At 40.5% G+C, this 12,654-nt stretch overlaps 1 long non-coding RNA gene across 1 annotated transcript in view; it reads left to right on the top strand.

Annotated features, from left to right (window-relative positions):
• Positions 1–12,437, top strand: part of LOC149524495 (uncharacterized) — a 73,860-nt gene extending 61,423 nt beyond the window's left edge. Inside the window, exon 3 of the long non-coding RNA XR_016349389.1 lies at positions 12,327–12,437. This is a non-coding gene — a long non-coding RNA (uncharacterized LOC149524495). The remainder of the gene's footprint in view (positions 1–12,326) is intronic.
• The last annotated feature ends 217 nt before the right edge of the window (positions 12,438–12,654 follow it).

Here is a 12,654-nt window from a genome sequence, read left to right as displayed (position 1 = left end):
CTTGATGCAAAAGTAAAGACTGTGGTTTGTCATGTTATATATTAGGATGAAATTCTGTCTTTAATTACATAATGCCACTGACAATATGTAAGTAAAATGGGGTCATAGTTTTTGGGGGAACAAACATGCAAATGTGGTAAAGAGGAAAAAAGGAAAATTACGTCATTTTAATATGAAATGTCAGCTAGAACTGTTCTGAAAAAAGGGAAAGTTTATTTCTCTAGATAGATAAGCCACAGTGGCACTTATATAAGAAACGCATTATAAAAAAAGAGCACGAACAATTTCTATCAATTGTTTATCAACAATTGACAAAAAATCCTTCAAATGTTCATCTAGAGTTTGAAGTGTTCAGCTCAAGGGCAGGTTTGTTCAACAATGAAAGATGCTCAGAGAAGAAACCCGAGTAAAACAAAGGAGATGTATGACAACACATTCTGAATAAACAGAGTTGACATACTGCTCATGCAACAAGAAAGGAATTTTTTAATTATTTTATGGATACTAATGATTTGGCTCTTATTAAATACTGTAAAGTAGCATATGTTGTGCTGAAATTTTATCCTAAAGAGATGATTGTCAATACAAGTAAATATGATAACTATCTGGAAGCGCAAATGATTTTTAAATGTCTCATCAAATATCTTTCCTTGAAGGCTTAAAAAGAAGCTTAGACAAAAGATAGCTGAACAATGATTATTAGCATTGATTATTAACATAACATACTCTGTCAATAAATAAATCTAAACTCCTAAACATCTGAGTTCAAATCCACATTTCTGATTTGTCTTCCCTATATATATGATTTCACTATATTTTTAGCTGATTGGACAGTGCCATCCATGTAACTTAGATTGGCTCAGTAAAGGCACAACTGCTAATAACATGTCAACATTAGTATTTGTCATACAGCAGTATCACTTACAGTCTCCAAGCCTTTTGATCTTCACCCAGAGTGCAGGTGTGCAAGTGAAGAATATTTTGGCAGTTAAACAAAGCACCTTTCTATCCGTTCTGCCCATGTTTTAAATGTGAAAATGACAATCAGCATCTTTTCTAAACTAGAAGGTACCAGTACCCCCAGACCAGATAATTGAGGGGGCATGCACAGATATGTCAAAGGAGCCTATAGGGGGAACGCAATCCTATGAAGTGAAAAATGCCTTTATTGCACTGAAGTTTATGGGAGAGAAAAATGCTTAGCAGAACCTTGTAGGAACCACTTGACACCATGCAAGATTGAGCCTTGTTCAGCAGGTATTACTGTCTAGTGCCCGATCTTCAATGTGTCCCTTAGCAACATTTTATCAGGTTACATTTCACATCTGCTTTTCTTTAAAATGAGGGATTTCCATCCTTGTTCCACATGATTTTTATTCAACAAACTTTTGTCATTGCAATGTCAGGATAGGTTTATTATCCCTATTGCTTTTCACACTTCACTGAATTCAGAGAAGTTGCTTCTGCATAAGTAAGAGTGGCCCTGTGTCTTCTAATGCACCCCATCTCAGTTTCCTTTGAAAACCAGAAACAGTACTAGCTGAACAGTTGTCCTTCAAAGATAGTACTCTAAAATTAAATATACACTGGAAATGCTGATACAAGAAGAGTCAAATCACAAAATGGGCCAGTTCACTGCAGCCAGCCTGTGACAGATCATATTGAAAAGTTCTGTAGCTGCAAAGTCCCCCACCAGAGGGATTATAAGGGTGTGAGATGCCCAGCTCATTAGTTCAGCCTCTAAAACAGGTACACTGGCTGGGGAGGCAACATCTGCTCATTCCCTAAGCAGAATTCATCAGTGGGAGTTTTATGGAGAGGAAATTTACCTTGACATATGTTTGCAGAAATCAAATAAGAGGGAAAGCAAATTCTTTGTATCCCAGGGAGAGATTCACCCAGTGAGCCAGACTGGTTCACAAAGGATCTGTTGACACTTAGTTTGTCAACACAAGTTAATCTGGCCAGATACATATAAAACTTAGCTAACGCAACCAAAAGAGGTGAGCAGTGGATGTGGTCAGTTATTTGAAGGGTGGAAACACTGTAATGAAGACTTGGAGCTGTTTGGGGTGGCCCTGGGGACTGCTGTCTAATTAGGAGTAATGGCATGAGATTGAGAGTAAGACAATTCAGGATGCTATTCGGAAAACAATTCTTCACTAGAACTGTGGCTTTAATACAGTCACATCTAGTTATAACTTATTTACAAATATTATCTGTTTTATCGAATGGTTTAGTTCAGCATACTGCATGGGCATTAAATTCACTTAAACAAATAAAAAGGAAATTTTAGGTCTGCCCTCTCTACACATTACAGCTAGACTGCCCAAGGGTTGGAGAGAATGATGCATAGCATAAAGGGAAAATATAAAAGTAAATGGTTATGGGGACACCATTAGGTCATTTTAATTGTGCTGCAACTGGGTCCCTTGCTTGAGTACAGAAGATAAGCCCTACATATAGTTTGCATGTGAAAAAACAGAATTACACAAATACAGCAATCTGCTTTTGGGTTATAGTGCATCATTAGTATTGCAAATACTGTATTTATTTGGGGCTGATACTCCACATGCTGATTATCATCTGGTGAGGCATTCATACCCAATGAACTCAAGGGATGCAGGAATAGATTCTGTGGGGTTCTGTTCTTGTGCAAGTTTAATCCCTGATCTTGCAAACACGAACACACTTAATTTTAAGCATGTGAGCAAACCTGCTGACGTCAATGGGGCTAGTCACTTGCTTAAAATTAAGCATGCTCTCAAGAATGTTGCTGAGGTGGGGGCCTTTGCACAGAATGGTCCTTTATTTTTCTTTCTGGATATGGAACATATTACATTTTTATTTTATAATAATTTATAGTCTGGCTGTGACAGGGCACTTTATCAAATGCTGCTTTGCTACTTAGTGGTTGTTTGTTTGAACTGATGGTAAGTGGGGGAGTGGTCTCGCCCTTGTGGGGTATTTTCCTAGTTTATTCACTACCTTGGTGAAATGGGCTAATGCTGTGGTCCCCAACCTTTCGTGGCTGCCAGGCACCCAGGGGCGGGGCCGCTCATGCACTGCGCTTCCGGGGGTTGGGGCCGCCGACGTGCCCTGAGCCCAGAACCGGCACTGCACATGTGCCACGCGCCCGGGGTAGGGGCCGCCCACGCGGCCTGCACCTGGGGCCGGCACTGCACATGTGCTGTGCACCAGGGGTAGGGGCCGCCCACACACCCTGAGCCCAGGGCCGGCACCACGCATGTGCCGCGTGCCCGGGGTAGGGGCCACCAACGCGCCATGCGCCCAGGGCCGGCACCACACGTGTGCCGTGCGCCGGGGGAGGGGGGGGCAGCCCAGATGTTTTGGCGGGTGCACATAAATGCCCCGGCGGGCACCGCGTTGGGGACCACTGGGCGCTAATGAAAGGATCTGAGTCCTTGCTCCTCCTTTCTTTACCTAGAGGCCTCCCTGACATCCAGGGCTCCCCTTCCACTCTCCTGTGTGGCAGAGTCCTTGTAACCCCAACAGGTCACTTGGTCACCCTAATGGCTACAGCTCTGCTTCCAGCATATCTCTTCTCTTTGGGCTGCTTCTGAAGTTCTACCCCAGGAACGACCTGCTTCCTGAGCTGCTTCTTTGGCTTTTGTTGCCATGGCCCTGTTCCCAGCACAGATTGACTCCCTGGGCTGCTTCTCTGGCTGGAACAGCTCTGCTCCCCAGCTCTGCTCCGGACCCTGTGCTCTCCTTAGATTGGCCCACCCTGTTCCAGGCAATTCCAGTTCACTGGAAGGATGGGACTCCCTGATTAGCCAGCCAACCCTGTCAATCAGGCTAACCTAGGGCATTGGTGTCTCCCCATTGCCCAGGGGACTCAGTCTCAGGGTCCTGGTTTCTGCACACATACAACATTTGTATCTTCAAAAATGAGCTGTGGATCTCTGCATCCATATCCATAAATGCGGATACCCACAGATAAAGCAGATATCTGCTGATTTGCAGTGTTCTACTGATTTCCCATCAACTCTTCTTCTTTCTTTTGATACTGGGAGCTAGCCAACCAAAAAAGCCCTACATTTTTTTAGTAAGAGGCCACCACAGTCCCCTTACATAATGAAATCCAGAGGCCACATGCAGTTTTCAAGAGATCTAGTCTGGTCTTTGATAGTATATATTTTGTAAAAAAAATCAGTATATTAAAAAAATCTTGAATTAATCCAGTTCCATTTATCATTTGATGCAGGACCATTAACACCCAGTAATTGCGGCTAAGAGATGGTGAACATAGAAAAGGAAGCTATTGTATGGATGGGAAAGAATAAACAGAGGAGGCAAAAAAATTCTGCATTAAGTGAGCTGTAACTAAGTATCTTCAGTAATATTTCTCTACTGAAGACAGAGACCCCATGAGAGCATTTTTCTCCTTTCTTCCAAAACAAGATTTGTGTGTCTTGCAAAGCTGTTTCATGCATCTTGAAACTATAAGAGCACTGCTGGAAAATTGGAGAAACAGTGATTTATTCCTTGGCTGAAAGCTGAACAAGGGAAAACACATAAACACTGCACTGTAGGCACAAAGGGTGATTATTTTTGCCACATGAAATAGTTTTTAAAAAAATTCACAGGGAAAAGTAATTTTGACAGGACTGTGTAGGTATTTTAGGTTTTATAAAAATAAAGCTGTCAGAGAAAGGTTTGTCAGCAACTGCTCTTTCACAGCTTGTTTGGTTTTTTTCCTGAAAAAGCAACAGTATTTGTTTATTGATGGCTGAATTTATAGAATTATAACAGACTCAAATTACAAAAATATAGTAGACACAAATCCATTTCCTAATTTCAGTTACTTTTTTGATTGGCTTGTCTTGCAAATAAAATAAAATTCCATATTCATATTTCAGTTGTTTGATTTTTTTTATTTCAAAATATCTACTTATGAGGATAAATGCATTCTTTTTTCCAGATACTAGGCTTTGTTTCTCATATAAAATCACAAGATTTTGTATGGGAATTTAAAAAGCACCTTGGCACTAAAATATTTAAAAGTAGCCTTCTGTTCCCTTAACATTTTTTACAATTTAGATGTTGAAAACCCCAGATTTCCCAGTGCACTCTCATAAAGCATAGCTGTAAGTGAATTTTGTTGGTAGTGTTATTTCTTCTATTCTTTTTCTCCAGCTCTCAATTATAGCTCATGTAAGCCAATGTGCATTCTCACCAGCTGAAGATGGAGAACTGTAGTCCCAACAATAGGTCCCTTTACATCTCTTTCTTAAGGGCTTGTTTTATATCCAAGACACAAATTCAAAACCAGAAGAAATCAATTCATACTCCACAGCATAATAGCCACCGTAGGCTTTTCCAGCTTCTGAAAGCAAGGATGGAAGACGGCTCACCCTGCCTGGCTACTATAGACCCACATTAGTGCACTCCTTACCAATATGGCCAACTCCAAACCTTTAAAAATTGAGTCCTTCCCCTGTCATTAGATTGGTGTGAAATCTTTGTATTTAAAAAAAATATTAGTGGGCTGCACCCCGTGCTTGCTATGCTCGCCAACTCCCCTCTCTGGCCGCTTTTCCTTTCTCAGCCGGAGAGCGCGAGGGCATCATTCTGTCACCCACCAGGAAAAAAACTTTTCTTTTCTTTTTAGCCTTACATCTGGCTTCATGTAGCTCACATACTTACTTCTAGTGCTGTGTCCTGTGACTATAGCTCCCCCTTTTGAAGGTCCCAAGGCTTTACCAAGTATGCTGTAAAGCATGCTTGTGCCCCAAGGCCTCTTTACAGCCCCATACAAACCTGAAACTGACAATGGCCAGATTTCTAAAGCCACTTAAGCACCTGGTAGGATTTTACAAAAGTACCTAGCTGCCTAAGTCCCACTGATTTTAATTAATTTCAATAGGAATTTAGGCACTCTGTTGTATTTGAAAATTCCACTAGGGGCTTTTCTGCATCGTTAGGCTCTTGGGCATCCACCCAGGAGAGATTCAAATGCTGCCCAGCTGATAAGCAGAGTATCCCACAGTGCCCACAGCTGGCAGCATGTTTTTTTCTATTGGTAAACATCCACACGTTTCTGTGCATATAACAAAATTTATTCTGCACATGAATGGAAAAAATTAGAGGGAACATTGACTTCAATACCTTTAGAAATATGGCCCAATGAGAATTTCTTGAGGCTACTCTTTGAATACTTAAGGATGTTCTCTGGGATCAGAAAGCAAACTTTTTCAAAGGAAAGAAATAGAGAAGCGCATCTCTTTTGGATACTTAATTTTTTCCAGTATGCAGTCCTAAGATGTATATAAAAGAATCGACTGTTGAAAATAGCTTAATATTTTACCTAGTTTTTGGTATTTTCAGGATTAAGTGATAATTAGTTATGAGGCAGTACTAACAAGCAGTTGCGCTTCCTACTCCCCACATTCAACATCCATTTAGAATTTTTCATTGTGGAAACATGGAGTAGAAATTTATTTTTGGACTGATAAATACTAGGTGAAATCTTGACCTCATTTAAGAAAACGGACAGAGCTCCCATTAATTTCAAGGGAGCCAGAATTTAACTAGATACTTTAAGCACCCCATAAATGCATGGCATAACCTGGGGTTTTCCTACAAATTTATTTTTAAATGGGAAGAAACATACTTTCAGCACAAGACATTAAAAGCTTGCCTTGAAAACTTTTATAAACTTACAACCTGCTTTTTTTTAGAAAGTGGTAATGTGTATTGTCAGGGCTAGTGCAAAAGGTGGGGGCCCACACAGATGTTAAATACCTTACCTCTATAGGCTTTGCTTACAAAACCAAAAAACTGCCCAGAGTCACAGATACACTGGCTCTGAGGGGAGAAAACCCCCAAAGCTGCCACCATCAAGTGATTTCATCCTAAAAAATCAGGACGGAACACTTGAATTCCTTCTTTTGCCCAAAAAGAGCTTGAAAAAAGAAGAGAGAGAAACTAGCTTCAGTCTCTGATAGCTGACCACCCAATCTTAGGCAGGCAAATATGCACACAGATCCTCTGTTACTTTCCAAGACACAAGAATCAAATCATCACCTTAAAGTGATTTTTATTAACTAACACAAGATATACTTGATAAAGCATACTTGGTTGCTAGATATACAGAGGAACTAAGTAAAGCAAATTAAAACACAGAGAAAATTTCTGGGAACAACTCTTAGATAGTGAATGGGGGAGGGAAGGTGTTGATTCACACAGAGAAGTTTAAACCAAACAGCCAAAATAAAGAAAAATACACTTTTTCCTCTACTGTGATACATGCTGATTTGTACTTCAAGGTCCAGTTCACATCCATGTCCAGTATTTCTTATAAGCATGGTAATTCTGATGCCTGCATCTGCTCTGTCCAGCCCTTTTCTTAGAAATCTTCACAAAGGAAAATCAGACCAGGTAGCTATAGCCCATTACAATTTCAGTACTGTATCCCCATTGGTTCTTCTGACCCCCTGCCAACACTCTTGCTAGCTACCTGAGGCTATGTCTAAACTACACTCTGCAATTTGCATATGCTTTCCTGATAGTGTTTTCGGAAGAGGCTTTTCCGAAATTTGGCCCATCTACACTGGGCCAAATTTCAGAAAAAGCTCCTCTTTCAGAAGAGCCCTTCTTCCTCATGGAAGGAGGAAGACAGGGCTTCCGAAAGAGCGTGTCGGCTGTTCCGCAAAAAAAAAAAAAAAAAGAAAAGAAAAGAAAAGCAGAAGCGCCGACACGTTCCCTGGATGCATCAGAGTTTTTCTGGGATACCGCCAGTATCCCGGAAAAACCCCGTAGTGTAGACCTAGCCTGAGTTTAACCCCTTAGCCACCCACTTCTGGCCAGCACTCCTTCTATCCATCATAGGTATGTATGAAGATGGATTAAGAAAAAATTATTGTGAAACAGAGAAAATAATAGGGGTCCAATGTGGAGCCAATCAGGCTATGAGGGGAGAACCTGGGGTTTGCACAGAAATCTCAATAACTTTTATTCTCAAATCAGTACTAAGTAATGGCAATATGCAAGATTTTCTTCAATGTCCTCATGAAACATTATTTTTCACCATTGTCTTGTGGTCAATAATATGCAGTGCTGGGATCCAAGGCTAGTATTTTGTAGTGGTGGTGGCCATTTTCAGTTTTGATGACTATGGGTACTCCATAAACTGAGAATATTTTATTTTTCTTTAGCGCCTCTTTGGTGGGCTAACATTGACTATTTCGACTGAGAAGCAGTAAGAATAGGGGTCTATGTTAGTGGTTCTCAACCTTTTGAGACTACAGTAACCCTTTCAGGAGTCTGATCTGTCTTGCATACCCTAAGTTTTACCTTAGAAAGTATTTGCTTACCAAATCATACATAAAAGACAAAAGTGTCATAGAATTCTGTTACTGAAAAATTGATTCCTTTCTCATTTTTACCATACAACTATATAATAATTTGCATATAAATAATGTACTTAAATGTCAGTGTACAGTAATTCCTCATTTAACACGTGCCTGCTTAACACGTTTTTGCGATAGCACAATTTTTTTAGGGAACGTTTTTTGAATTACATGACCATCCCCGGAATAACACGATTTCCCCAGCCGGCCCATCGCCAGCGGCTGTGCGGGGCTTCCCCCGCCTCCTAGCAAAGTGGGGGAGGATTCGCCACTCACTGCTTGGCGTGCCGTTCCCCAGCAATCCCTTCCCCCCGTTGCCGGATGTAGTGCGGGTCTCGGCAGACCCGTCACAGGGGCATATTCCCAACCCAATCCCCCTTCCCTCTCCTCCCTTCCCCTTCCCTTCCCCAGAGCCAAACAGCTTCACTTTCTGCTGTAACCCAGTCCCCTTTCTCCCCCAACCTTATGTCCTGGTCACAACAGACACCACTGCTTGAAACGCAACCCCCACCTTTTCCATTATTTTCAATGGGAAAATTGACCCTGCATAACACGTTTTCACTTAACACGATTATTTTCTGAAACATATCTATAGTGTTAAATGAGGAATTACTGTACAGTATATAAAGCAGTATAAATAAGTCATTGTGTGTATGAAATTTTAGTTTGTACAGACTTCACTTGTTCTTTTTATGTTTGTAGCCTGCTGTAAAACTAGGCAAATATCTAGATGAATAACCTTGGAAGATCTCTGCATACTCCCAGTGGTATGTGTGCCTCTGGTTGAGAACCATTGGTTTATGTATGCCAAGAGAGGCTTTCACAGAAGAGACTACAAAAGACCATACTAGCTTCCATCTATGACAGGAGTAGCATTGCCTGATCTTAGATTACTTATGAATTTCCAGATACTCCCTTTAGGGTTGACAGGTTCTTTGTCCAGTATTTAAATTATTCTATGGTTGGGAACTCTGATGTGCACAGTTGCAAAACTTACACTACAGGAACTCTTGTATATTTACAAATATGGTTTATTAATACATTTAGCACAGTCACAAACATGCCAGCTTCACAAGACAAATAGGTAATGTACATGTATTTCCTTATACTCAGACCATTGCTTCTAGGACAACCTGATGTGTTAGCACTCAAGATCATGTCTTCTGAAGAAGTGGGTTTTGCCCATGAAAAGTCATGATACTATTTATATACAGTATACATCTATCTATCTATCTATCTATCTATCTATCTATCTATCTATCTATCTATCTATCTATCTATCTATCTATCGGCACATCTACACAGCAGTGTTATTTTGGAATAACATAATGCGCGTCTATAGAGCAAGCTGCTCTTTTAAAATAATGTCGAGATGGAGGACTTCTTACTTCAACTTCTGTAACATTCATTTCATGAGGAGTAAGGGATGTCGAAGGGAGAGTGTTCACACTTCAGGAAGTCAAAGGGAGGACAGCACCAAAAGTTGAGTTAAACTACTTAGACTTCAGCTACGCAATTAATGTAGCTGAAGTTGTGTATCTTAATTCAACCTTGTCCTGTAGTGTAGACATACCCTCAGGTGTCATGGGACTACTTGTTGTTTTTGAAGTGTTAGCCATAATCTTTCTCATTACCATCACCTTCCCCATTGTTACCAGTGGCCATCATTCTGGCACCTCCAAAGACATCTACTTTTCCTGCTGCCCACTTTTATTGTATGTTACTCCGATATTGTTATGTTTGATACATATTCAGTAGGAGATGTTTCCTTTTCTCCTTATTTGTATTTCCTCACCTTACTAATGGTGAAGTGTCTTTTTCCTATAGGTCAGTATATCATCGATCTCCACTTATTATCATATACATCAATTCATTACCATGGGCCTTTTGTGGTTATGTATCACATTTGTTATTTCTCTCCTACCCAGTTTTTCAGTCTGGTATTAACCACTTATTTTTTGGATTTCTTATTTGGGTTTTTCGAAGTACTTATGTGCCTGCTAAGTTTGAGGGTATTCTTGAAAGCCCCTATTGCATTAAAGGTTGCTTTATCAAGGTGAAAGGTCCTGAATATATGCACATTCACTTTGTTCCCTGGGTGAAAGGTCCCAGGCATGTGTATGCTAGCTTTGCCTTAGCTCAACATACAGGATATGGCCGGTAAGTCCCTTGCGTTACAGCCATACTGCCAAACTATTTAATATAAACCTACTGTAACTTATTATAATAAACATATAGTCAAATTCATAAGGAAATAATAAATCTGTAAGAATATTCATTGGCAAGCAAACAGGTTATCCTTAGAATCATAAAATCATAGACTACTAGGACTGGAAGGGACCTCGAGAGGTCATCGAGTCAAGTCCTCTGCCCTCATGGCAGGACCAAATACTGTCTAGACCATCCCTGATACAGTTATCTAACCTACTCTTAAGTTTCTCCAGAGATGGCGAGTCCACAACCTCCCTGGGCAATTTATTCCAGTGTTTGACTACCCTGACAGGAACTTTTTCCTAATGTCCAACCTAAACCTCCCTTGCGGCAGTTTAAGCCCATTGCTTCTTGTTCTATCCTCAGAGGTCAAGAGGAACAAGTTTTCTCCCTCCTCCTTATGACACCCTTTTAGATATCTGAAAACTGCTATCATGTCCCCCCTCAATCTTCTCTTTTCTAAACTAAACACACCCAATTCTTTCAGCCTTCCTTCAAAGCCTATCCTTCCTGAAAAGCCTGTGCTTGATAGGCTACATATACCCCTTTGACGGGGTGATATGTAAAATGAACCCTGACACACTGGTACGGATGTAAATGGTCAGATATTTGTAGGGATAGTTTTAATGCTATTGTTACCCCACTAAGGGTGAAGGAGGAGTATCATAAAGATGATACTTTTGATACATTTCTTGTATGTGCACCATATATACATATATTCACTGTCATCAATGTTTGGTACCTGTCTAGGTATTTGCTTATCCCTATTAGATTAACACTGTGGCTATGTCTACATTGGCATGATTTTCCGACAATGCTTTTAACGGAAAAGTTTTCTGTTAAAAGCATTTTCGGAAAAGCGCATCTAGATTGGCAGGATGCTTTTCCGCAAAAGCACTTTTTGTGGAAAAGCGTCCGTGGCCAATCTAGACGCGCTTTTCTGCAAAAAAGCCCCGATTGCCATTTTCGCGATTGGGGCTTTTTTGCGGAAAATAGTACTGTGCTGTCTACACTGGCCCTTTTGCGCAAAAGTCTTTTGGAAAAAGACTTTTGCCCGAACGGGAGCAGCATAGTATTTCCGGAAAAGCACTGATGATCTTACATGAGATTGTCAGTGCTTTTCCGTAAATTCAAGCGGCCAGTGTAGACAGCTGGCAAGTTTTTCTGCAAAAGCAGATGATTTTGTGGAAAAACTTGCCAGTCTAGACACAGCCTATGTGTATCCTAGAATAATGAAAAATAATCTCAATAATCCCTGATCTATAAACCATCCTTTTAATTCAACATCCACACCAGGGATTGTTAAAGACTTATTACCTTCTCTCATTAATTGAGGAAGTTTCTTTTGTTTTATCCATATTGTTAATAATTTCTATGAAGTGGATCTCTTTATGAGAAAACAATGACTTTATTAACAATGATAATCCTAGAGAAATAGGGGAAATTGCTTGGTTAAAGTAGAATACTTTGGAGTAAAACAGAAATTTGGATTTGTGATAGGACTCTCGAAGGGATCATATTGGTACCTCTTTTGATTGGTACTATGTAAAATTGGCCTATCCAAAATAAATCACCCTCTCCACCAGAGTCTTCTTAGTCAACCTCACCAGGCATGAGGACGATTACCTATTCCATACCATTGCTCCTTTCCCTGTAGTCCACACACAGAACAGTGTCTGTCTTAAACACATGGCATCTACAGATGTACTTAACCTAGAGCTGTTTCCTTTCCCCTGCCAGGTAGATCCTGTGGGCCAGATGCAGCCTGTGGCTAGCCTTGATCTGCCCCCCACCTGCAGTAAAGTGAGCCACTGCTGGCGCTCCAGCCACCCAGGGTGGGGAGATGCCAAGGTAAGCCACGGGTTGGTTCCCCATCTACTAGTAGCACATTTTTCAGAAATAGAAGCCTAAAATAATTGACATAATTATACACAGAATTTAGTTAGAGGCACTGGATTTGTAAGCGACTATTTCTTTTTCAGGTGACATTTGTTTTGTATAACATCTTTCTGACCCTTGAGACAGATTATGTGGACTTTGGATAGTATAAAAATTTTTTAGTTGTCCC

The sequence above is a fragment of the Pelodiscus sinensis genome, chromosome 4, assembly GCF_052426305.1.
Source record: "Pelodiscus sinensis isolate ZL-2025 chromosome 4, ASM5242630v1, whole genome shotgun sequence".
Lineage (NCBI taxonomy): Eukaryota > Metazoa > Chordata > Testudines > Trionychidae > Pelodiscus > Pelodiscus sinensis.
The sequence above is the reverse complement of the archived record's forward strand: the minus strand, read 5'-3'. Positions and strand labels throughout refer to the sequence as shown.